The following is a 10,872-nucleotide window of genomic DNA, read 5'->3' as shown; positions in this document are numbered from 1 at the left end:
ACCTTCTTTGTCTCTCGTTTATACTTCGCCTCCAAACATGCTCGGATCTCATCTTTCCTGGCTCACTATCCCTTTTAGCAGCTACAATCGAGGAATACTGGGGCTCCTGGCTGCCACTTCCCTGCCCAAGCCCGCAGGGCCCGTCACCGCACACTCACCTTTGGATTGTTGGTGGCCGTCAGGCAGCGGTAAAGAGAGCCCGGCTGACATGGCTGAGCCCCTCGGGGCAGCCACACCGGAAGGAGCTGTTCCCCAGTTGTGGATGGAATCGCATCCTCCAAAAAGATACATTGAAGCCCTAACTCCCGGCACCTGTGATTGTGACTTTATTGGGACACAGGGGGGTCTCCGCAGGTGTAATCGAGGTCAGCCGGGGCCATTGGTTGTTCTTCATAAGAAGCACAGAGACAGACGTTTAGGGAGAATGCCACGTGGCAATCGGAGCGATGGGTCCACAAGCCAAGGATGGCTGATACCACCAGCAGCTGAGAAAGGCATGGAACGGAGTCTGCCCTCCAGCCTCGAGAGAGAGAGAGAGAGAGAGAGTCGGTCAGTCTCCAGAAGGAACTAACCTTGCTGACTCCTTGACCTCAGACTTCTGACCTTCGGGACTCTGAGAGATGAGTGTCTGCTGTTCTGTGCCACCTGATTCGTGGTCATTTGCCAGGGTCTCTGAGAAGGAAATGTAATCCTGTGTTTCTCCTTGACTTTATCACCACGACGACCCTACGCACTTCTGACTCCAGATGCGAGGGATTCTCCCCACCAACGGGGGATCTTAGGACTCAGCTCAGCATCGGCACTGTCCACGCCAGATCCCCCAGGTCAAGGGCTCCGTCCCACAGGTGTGCCCTTGAGACACCAGCTCCAGGTCGAGGCTGTCACCTTTGCTTCCGAACGACCTGCTGGAGTTCGGAGGTTCCGCCGACCCCTCCTCGGGCTTGAGTGATTTGCTAGAGCGGCGCACGGAACTGGAGAAAACTGTTAGTTACTAGATGATTGGTTTGTTATACAAGGACCTAACTCAGGAAGAGCAGGTGGATGGGATGCAGAGGGTGAGGTATGGGGAGGGGGCTCAAAGCTCTCATGCCCTTTTGGAGTAAACGCCCCTCCCCATCCCCCAATCTCCACGTGCTCACCAACCCGGAAGCTCTCCGAAGCCCCTCCTTTTGGGTATATACAGAGGCTTCATTCATCATGATGGATACTGATTCAACCTCCAGCTCCTCCCTCCTCCCCGGAGGTCATGGTGGGTGGGGCTAAAAACTCCCACCCTCTAATCCCACCACTGGATGTCCTGGCAACCAGCCCCCATCCTGAAAGTGACCTAGCGGCTTTCCAGAAGACCCCTCTTGAACGTAACAAGACACCTTTAATGGCTCTCGTCCCTTAGGGAATTCCAAGGGCTTTTGGAGCTTTGTGCCAGGAGCTGGGAAGAAGACCAAATATATATATTTCTTATTACGCATCACAATTTCGCAGCAGCCCTAGCAAGATCACACACCCTCTCATTCTCTCCTCCTGCCTTTGTGAGCCAATGAATTGCCAGGTTGCTGAAGCAAAACTGTTTCCGTCACTGACTGCCAACACCCTAAATAACCCGTGTTCCCTACTCCGTGTGATAAGGATGGAAAGAGATTAGACCCTGTTCCTTACCTTTGGGTCATCCATCCTGTGGCACTAACCCCAGCCCCATCTGACCTGACTGGGGTCAAAACTAGTGAGGAGGGTGGGGAAAAAATCCAGTGCCATCCTGGGAAGGCAACTGCTTACCCCCTGGTTAACGGAAGTAACTCATTAGGGACAGTTCAGACTCCGATCAAAAATGCTAATGGCTTCCCGTCCCATCCAAGATAAAGGGTGGACTCCTTAACCTGGCACTCAAGGCCCCAGCCCATATTTCCACCATCTCCCACTATTCCTGGCTCCCTCCGTGCCACGACCTTGGCTCCAGCCGCATCCAATTAGTAATTATTCCATGAGGACACCATATGCGCTCGAAAATCATTAGAGTCACTCACAGGAGCTATGTGCAGAGTCCTTTTCTGCATCTCCGAGTCCTACCCATCTACACTGGTTTCCAGGGGCTGGAAATAAATGACCACCACTGGCTGGGTGGACAGAAATGTACAATCTACCCCCCACCATGGGGCTTGAACTCATGACCCCAAGATCAAGAAATGGACAGAAATGTGTTCTCTCGTGGTCATGGAGACTGCACGCCTGAAATGGGGTTCAGCAGGGCTGGGCTCGCCCCAGAAGCTCTACGGGGGTTGGGGGGGGGATGCCTGCATTCTGGTGGCTGCCGGTAATGGTGGTAGTTCCCTGGCTTGTAGACATACCACTCCAATCGCTGTTGTCACCTGGTGTTCTTCCTCCCCATCTGCGTCTGTGTCCAACTTTCCCAGTCCCTGGATGGGGGCTCCCCCTGCTCTGGTATGACCCCGCCTCTTGACTTGGTCACACCTGCCAAGACCCAATGTTCATGTCAGGTCACACTCGCAGGAGCGGGGGTTAGGAAGGACTTGCGCAAATCTGTTTGGAGGGCGCCATCCTCCTGCGGAAGCTCGCAGCCCTGTCTCGCGGGCAGTTGTGAACTTCCTCGTCCGTACGGTCCAAAGCCCTTGGCCGGCACCAAGCAGCCAGCCATCTGTACGTGTTCACCATTTTGAATTAATTGAACTGGTAAGCAGAAACAGGGTAAAATGAGGCAGAAGGTAGGTGCACTGTGAACAGGCCAGGATGGTTTTTGAGCCACTGGGAAAGGAATCCAGGTAAAGCCATCCTCCTAAGGACTGACATGCGCTCAGTCTCTCTGTCCCTATTTTGCATGCAACTCGTCTGCCTCAGTTTCCCACTTGTAATAGCAGAGTATCTGCCCTTGCACCCTCTAGATGGGAGGGTTTTGAAATGCTCTGAGGCCCGAGAGGAGTCTTTGAGACCCAAGAGTGGCCCCTGTCCAGCACCTGAACCAGCCTGGAGGCTCAAGGACAGTGAGGAATCCCCTGATCCCTATCATTCCGTGAGAGCCTCCAGCCCAACTCTGACGGCCCAGTTGAAAACCCCAAAACCAGGGGCGCNAAAAAAAAAAAGAAAACCCCAAAACCAGATGCACACCGGGAAGCCCTCTGTGCCGGACTGACCCACGGGGCAGCGCAGATCCCACGGTGCCCCTGGAAGCCCGTGGGCTGGTGACTGAGCCCCGATGATGCGGCTCCCAGCAGTGCTCCCTTCCACCCTCCGTGGTCTAAGCACTGACAGCACTGGAGATATCGCGTCTGCCCCAAGACAAGAATAACACTGCGGAGTCCTACTCATCCTGAAATAGCTGAGAAATCATCGCCCGGGACCTTGACGCCTGTCTTTCAGACAGAGACTTGCAGAGAGCGGCCCAGTGAAACAGCTTTGTTTCTTCCTCTTCATTAGACAGTTTTAATTAGACCCTGAATCAGGCTCTGGGACCCGGATTCCAGCAACCTCTCCGTTAGGCTTCCTCTCTGCTGTTTCGGTCATTCTTGCAGAATGGGGCGGTGGATGTACGGGCTGCGTGTCTGAGAGCAACTGGCCTCCTTAGGAAAACTACCAAGATATTCAAGAGGAAAAGGAAATATTAGTAACAGTCCTCATTTCTAGCACTACGCGCCTTATCAAGTGCTATTCTTTTAAAATATTTTTTTAAATGTTTTATTTATTTCTAGGAGAGAGAGAGAGAGAGACAGCGTGAGCAGGGGAGGGTCAGAGAGAGAGGGAGTCACAGACTGAAACAGGCTCCAGGCTCCGAGCTGGCAGTCAGCACAGAGCCCGACGCGGGGCCCGAACCCACGAACCGCGAGATCATGACCCAAGCGAAAGTCGGACGCTTAACCGACTAAGCCACCCAGGTGCCCCTATCAAGTGCTATTTTAAGCACTTTGCATAGGTAGTACTGCAATAGACGGCTAGGACTGTCTCAAATATTCTCGGCCACTCCTTGTGGGAGAATTACGTCTCCCCCGGAATGCTGACACCACGCTCAGCCAAGGAAATGCTAGCAGACGTAACATGTCATTTTCAAGAACAAGCCTTAGGAGCCATGGCACGGATGCACCATTAGCTACCCTTTCCTGGCTGCCCGGAAGCAGCAATGTTTCCGAGATGAGCTGCTCCATCAGGCCTGTCCCAAGGGGAAGACCCAAAGCCAACCTGTAATGCACATGCAACATGAGCAAGAAATAAACCTCTGTTTTCCTAACCCACTGAGTGGAGATGTTCGTTACTACAACGCAACTTAGCTTAAGGTTAGTTAGCATCATCCCCAGAGACCGTCTGGCCTGAAATCATACACCCAGGATCCACATGCAGGCAGTCCGGCATCAGAGTCCATGCTCTTGACCACTTCATCACGTCTCCTTGGAAAATGCCTTGTCGTTTTCCTGCAAGACCCGTTTGGCTGGCAAGATCGCCACGTAGACTCTGTGTTTCTTCATTATTTGGCAGAGGCAATGAAGAAAAATCAGCAGATCATTTGGTCTTTGGGAGGCAGAATAGACCAGGTAGATAGACTCCACGTGATAAACCACGACTGGTTATTGACCAAGCTGGACTCATTGGTATGTAAACAGGAAACGCCTTTATCTTTCCCACACCAGAGTCTCTCAGGAACTGAGAAACTTTGAAATCAAATTTTGTGTAAGAACTCCGAGCTCAGGGCACCCTGGTGGCTCAGTGGGTTGAGCGTCCGACTTGGGCTCACGGTTCACGAGTTCGAGCCCCGCTGATGGCTCAGAGCCTGGCGCCTGCTTCAGATTCTATGCCTCCCTCTCTCTGCCCCTCCCTTCCTCGCGCTCTGTCTCTCTCTTTCAAAATCAAGCATTAAAAAAAAAAAAAGAAGAAAGGAAAGAAAAGAACTCTGATCTCCCAGCCATTTGAAAGCTTCTCTCTCCAGCCCCAGGTTTGGAAATTTGCAACAGGGAAGGGGTCACGGAGGTGGGAGGGGTCCCCCTGATTTTGATATTCACCTTCAGAGCCTCAGGCTCTTGCAGAAGTAGGGCTGAGGGTGGCATGGGGAATGTGGGGCAGGGAAGATTTTTCTTGGCTTGAATGCTCTCTGCGTGTGGCAGGTGGTCAAATGCCGGCTCTTTGTGACAAGGGACTCTTTGATGACTTCCCCAGAGAGTCTCCCACTGGGGACAGCCCACAGCTCTACTTTGTGGTTGGGATAATGATGCACCTGGCCAAGCACTCAGGGCTTAGTCAGCCTTCTTCCCCACTGGCTTCTGGATCCAACCTCTTTCTGCTGGGGTAGCCCAGCTCTCCGCAGAAGACTCTTATCCTGGGGTCGTTTTGTAGTTAAACAGCTGCATTGGGATATAGGTAGTTGGCTTACAACAGATTGTATATGTTTAGAGCGCATTACATGATACTTTTTGACTGTTTTTAAAAAAAATTTATTTATTTTGAGAGAGAGAGAGAATGAGGTTGGGGCAGAGAGAGAAGGAGAGAGAGAATCCCAAGCCGACTTCACGCTGTCGGCACAGAGCCCGACGCGGGGCTCGAACTCACGAAGCGTGAGATCATGACCTGAGCTCAAATCAAGAGTCGGGTGCTCCACCAACTCCGCCACCCGCCCCCCGCCAAGTGCCCCAATAAGTTTTGGCTTCTGAAGGACCCCCAATGAACCAGAATCAAGATAATGAACATTCCATCGCTCCCCAAAATTTCCTGGTGACCTTTGGTGATTCCTCTCTCTCGGTCCTTCCCTGACCCTCAGGCAAACTCGGAGCACACAATAGATAAGCTTGCGCTTTCTAGAAGTTTATATAAATGGCATCACACAGCGTGGACTCTCAGTGGGCTGAAGCAGCAACATTCTTCCTAGGTTCTTCATGGAGGCCCTTTTCAAATAACATAAGCCTGACCACTTTCAAGGGGCCCACGGGGCCCACCGGAAGGTCCATGCCCCTGGGTCCTGTCACACGGTAGAAGTGCAGCTGTCCTGAGCCCCTTTATTTTCCTGGATGAGGCCACCCCGGGGGCGAGGCCGGGCTCTCTAAGTACCTGAAGGTCCATCTCGTTGGCTCAAGGAAGGAAAAGTCACCTCATCGGGATGACTCGGTTCTCTATTCAGTCGCCTGTGGGTACCTCAGTTTCCCTTGTACAACCTCCAGTGGCTGATGCTCTGAGGGCCCCCCCAGTCGGTTTCTTGGGTCACTGTAGTGAGTTCTGCATAGATGGTTTGGAGCCTTTCTGTAGTGGGTATGCGGGCACCTGACATCCTGTGTTCTCAGCGAGGGGGGCTCGGCGGAGCCAGAGACAACAGGGTAAGTTTCATGTTAATACCCTGTGTGATAACTTGGAGGTTCAGGGAGGCCCTTGTGTAGAAAATGCCCCCATTGGGGCGCCTGGGTGGCTTCGTCAGTCGGTTAAGCGTCCGACTTTCGCTCAGGTCATGATCTCGCGGTTCGTGGGTTCGAGCCCCGCATCGGGCTCTGTGCTGACTGCCAGCTCAGAGCCTGGAGCCTGTTTCAGTCTGTGACTCCCTCTCTCTCTGACCCTCCCCTGCTCACGCTGTCTCTCTCTCTCTCCTAGAAATAAATAAAAACATTAAAAAAAAAAAAAGTAAATGCCCCCGTAAGGGTTCCGCATCCAATTCCAACATCGGTGTGTGTGTGTGAGCGGGAAGGGGATGACCCACACCGACCCACAATTCTCACACACCGACTGGTATCCTACCATTCAGCTACAAGTCCAGGGTGTCCCCTGCGCTTCTGACAGACCTGCTGGAGATGGGAGGTTCCAACGACCCCCCCGCCTTGGGTTCGATTAATTTGCTGCAGAGGCTCTCAGAATTCAGAAAAGTGTCTTATTTGNGCGTGGGAAGGGGCTCAGAGCTGCCAGTGTCTCCTCCAGGCACCACCCCTCCCCCACATCTCCACCTGTTCACCGACCTGGAAGGTCTCGGAAGCCCTCCTTTTGGGGTTTTGTAGCGGATTCGTTGCACCGTCTTGAGAGTCATGGTTGATTAAATTATTGGCCTCTGGCGATGGATTCGAGCTCCAGCCCTTTTCCCTCCGTGGAAGGTGGGGGTTGGATGAAAATGCCACCCCCCCCATCACGCGGTTGGTTGTCCTGGCAACGGCCCCCTCCCACAGGTGCATCCCACCTCAGTAACAAAAGGAAAGACACCTTTTATGTCTCCCTTCATTTAGGATATTCCTAGAGCTTTAAGAAGCCCATTCCATGATCACCTGGGTGGCTGAGTTGGTTAAGCGTCCAATTTAGGCTCAGGCTGCGATCTCGCCGTTCATGGGTTCGAACCTCAGGCTGTGATCTCGCCTTCATGGGTTCGAGCCCTCCAATGGTCCCTGTGCTGACAGCTCAGGCCCTGGAGCCTGATTTGGACTCTGTGTCTCCCCCTCTCTCTGCCTCTCCCCTGCTCGCTCTCTGTCTCTGTCTCAAAAATAAATAAACATTAGGGAAAAAAAATTAAGAGCTCTGTGCCAGAAATGAGGTCAAAGACCAAATATATATTTTATTATAAATCACGGTATCACAGCTCTTAACCCTGATGCCTCATGTTGGACTTGTAACCCAAGTGTGGCAGACTTCACCAGGTCAGGAGATCGCATCGCCCTTTAATGTCCAAATTCCAATAGCCCAGGGCGCCCCCCCACCCCCACCCCATCACCACCTCCCTGACCACAGATTTTTACTAGGTTCTCCTCTGCAAGTTTTCCGGGACTCCAGAAGAAATGCACGCAAGAGCCTATAAAATCTCAGCTTCAAATAAACAACAACTGATTTTGCGGTGTAACTATTTCCCGTTCAATATTAGGAGTTGTGCAATTTTGGGGACATACTTATGCTAAAATGCTATCTGTTGTTTATCTGGAATTCAAATGTAGCAGAGCGTCCACATTTCAACTGGGAGCCTGTCCCCTCCTGGTGTCTCTCTGTGGCCCTTGGCGCGTCCCCAATTGCAGATTTCAACTTCACCTCCTACAGCGGGAGAACGGCGACACTCTGCCTCCCTAGAGCCTAGGCTTTTCAGCCCACAAGGCTCCAAGACCAAGAAATGGTTTTTCCCTTGGAGCGTCTAAGGCTCCTTCCAAGTTCCTATTTCGGGGACCCCAGGGTGACGATCAAGGAAACATCCATTCCTTTTTGGGTAAACCCCACCCACGCCTAGAAGAATGTGTTCCTGCCCTTCGTCCCCAAAGGGCATCCAAGCAATATTCTGGAATCAGCACATTTCCTAAAGTCTAGATGGCTTGATTGTTCTAGAATAATCCGGCCTGGGGGAATTATAAGGATCGTCTCAGGTCATGCCTGTCTGGCTGTCTTTAGGGGGCCTCTGTCAGCTGGCAGTGAAGCTAAGCCTGTAGGCATCTTTCCTGGACCCTCTGATAAGTGTCCCCAGTTTTGGACAAGACACCATCACACATCTTCCCAGTAGAAACCACTGGAGACCCTGCTCCTCGGGAAGACACTGGTTTGCATTCCCACGCAGAGACGCGAAGCTCCCCTTTCCCTAGAAGGTGGTGCTTTCCCTACATCAAGGCAGCCAGTTGCCCTTGGGTTAAAAATCCCAGCTTCTACCTACATAGGAGGACAGCCCTTGCATTTGAAATGTTGGTTTTCCCTACCCCAAACCATCAAACTTTCTTGAAATCTAGGAATTAGTCTTACCCAAGACTAACTGCTCCCCCTGCCCGGGGATCACCACCACTGGTGATTCATCCAACGGATAGATTTTTTCATCTTTGAATGCCTTGCTAGGTTTTTGGATTCAAAACATAATGGCGCTAGGGGCGCCTGGGTGGCTCAGTCGGTTGGGCACCTGACTTGGCTCGGGTCATGATCTCACCGTTTGTGAGTTCCAGCCCCGCGTCGGGCTCTGTGCTGACAGCTCAGAGCCTGGAGCTGCTTCGGATTCTGTGTCTCCCTCTCTCTCTGCCCCTCCCCCACCTGCACTCTGTCACTTTCTCTCTCAAAAATAAACGTTAAGAAAAACCTCCAAAAATAATGGCGCTTGACGCTTCAATTATACTGCTCTGCGGACACCAAATTCTTCAAAAACAGGTAAGTTTTCTAGGTAACAGACTCATCTTCACAAAAACCGGACGCTTAGTTTATTTTGGCCGTTTTGCTTGGGGACTGTCAAAAACGTCACAGCACGGTGCTACATGGCTTTTTTAGTACTTCTGTCTCCTTTGTCCCCAGGTGACCAGATGGTTTAGCGCTGTTGCTAACTGCCAATAGCAGCCCCCTCCCCGTTATCGTGTTGTGAAGGATGTGTTAAAAAAGAGTAAACAGAATTTCCAGGGCTAAACACTTTTCTCACAAATACAAGTCTGGTCTTTAGCGAGGGACTTTATGAAGGCTTTCCTAGAGGTTCCCCGGGTTCCTTCTGCCTTATGGCTGGCTTAATTTTAGATTTCCATCATTTTGAAAGGTTAAAATTTCCTCCCTTCCGGATCACGGAGCTGTTATTTTCATGAAATCCACAAGATCCTTTAGAAGGAGCTCAGGCAGGCTGTAAAAGTTAGAGCTGTTGCTAAGGGAACCAGGCAAAGCTTGCTTCATGTATCAACCTGGTTATTATATTTAAAATTCAAGCAGCAGTGGGAGATTCCTAAAGGGAGAGAGAAAATTCTGCTTTTGAAGAAGAAATGGGGGAAATCACTTCTCTCTCATAGAACGGAGCAGTCCCCGAGGCTCATCGTTAGTGGCCTAGAATAAACTAGGCGACTCCTCTCTTCTTTGTGGGGAAAAGGTAGGACGATGGTGGAATTCTAATGGTGGGAGAAAAGGGAAGCCATTCTTCTGGCAGGAACGTAGGCATCCCTGTCTTCCCTATTAGCTGACTGAGATGGGAAAGCCTGAAAGCAGACAGTCTAGAGCTATGATATCGCATCTACAGATATTTACAAAGAATTTTGAAAGAGAGAGAGAGTGCGAGCATGAGCAGGGGACGGGGCAGTGGAAGAGAGAGAGAGGGAGAAAGAGAGAGACAGACAGAATCCCAAGCAGGCTCCATGCTCAGCGCAGAGCCTGACACGGGGCTCGATCCAACGACTCTGAGATCATGACCCAAGCTCAACCGACTGAGCCATCCAGGCGCCCCAGCTCTAGACACTTGAAGGACAATTCTGAGAGAGAGAGAGAGAGATAACTGTCCAAGAAGCATTTGGATCCCGAAGCATGAAGGTGAGGAAAGACCTAAATATCCTTTTCCCCCATAAAAGGAAATCTCCGTTTTTAAAAATTAAAATCCTGAGATGGAAGGAAAATGACATTGCATTGTCCCTACCTGCATGCCGGGACCTCCTTCCCAGACGGCCCCCGTTTTCCCTTCACCCCATCCTGATGTCACCTCATGTGGGAGGAAGGCCACGTTAAGGATGAGAATCACAGGTGGCGAAAGAGCTTCCAGCTCCTCACACTTCATTAACGCATTGCAGAAACTAAGGACCACAGGGTCCCCATCAGGGAGGCACGGGATGCTTTTCTGACACGGATGCTTTTCCGCCGAATCATTTAAGGCAGGAAGATCCCTGGAAACTTTTGTCGCTTATTTGTCCTCCTCCAGATGTAGAAAGAGCATCGCTTCCGAAGTGTGTTCCGCAGAACACAGAGCCCAGGAAATGCTCCGGCCATCGCTCCTGGGGGGTAAAACCCAAAGCCCTGAAAGCAGGGACTCGACCAGATGTTTGTACGCCTAGGTTCACAGCGGTACGGCCCAAATGTGGAACAACCGGAATGTGCGTGGATGGATGAATGGATCAACAACATGTCGTCTCTACCTACGATGGGAAATCATTCAGCCTTAAGAAGGAAGCGAGTTCAGGGGCGCCTGGGTGGCTTAGTCGGTTAAGCGTCCGACTTTCGCTT

At 51.6% G+C, this 10,872-nt stretch overlaps 1 long non-coding RNA gene across 2 annotated transcripts in view; it reads right to left on the bottom strand.

Moving 5' to 3' along the window:
* Positions 1 to 377: 377 nt before the first annotated feature.
* Positions 378 to 10,872, bottom strand: part of LOC144217178 (uncharacterized) — a 45,184-nt gene continuing 34,689 nt past the window's right edge. Inside the window, exon 3 of one of the 2 annotated variants that reach the window (XR_013330848.1) lies at positions 378 to 520. This is a non-coding gene — a long non-coding RNA (uncharacterized LOC144217178). Of the gene's footprint in view, positions 521 to 3,468; positions 3,580 to 10,872 lie in introns of those variants that run through there. The other variant, XR_013330849.1, reaches the window with a different exon arrangement.

The sequence above is a fragment of the Crocuta crocuta genome, unplaced genomic scaffold (assembly GCF_008692635.1).
Source record: "Crocuta crocuta isolate KB4526 unplaced genomic scaffold, BGI_CrCroc_1.0 scaffold139, whole genome shotgun sequence".
Lineage (NCBI taxonomy): Eukaryota > Metazoa > Chordata > Mammalia > Carnivora > Hyaenidae > Crocuta > Crocuta crocuta.
This window is presented reverse-complemented; position numbering and strand designations above follow the sequence as displayed.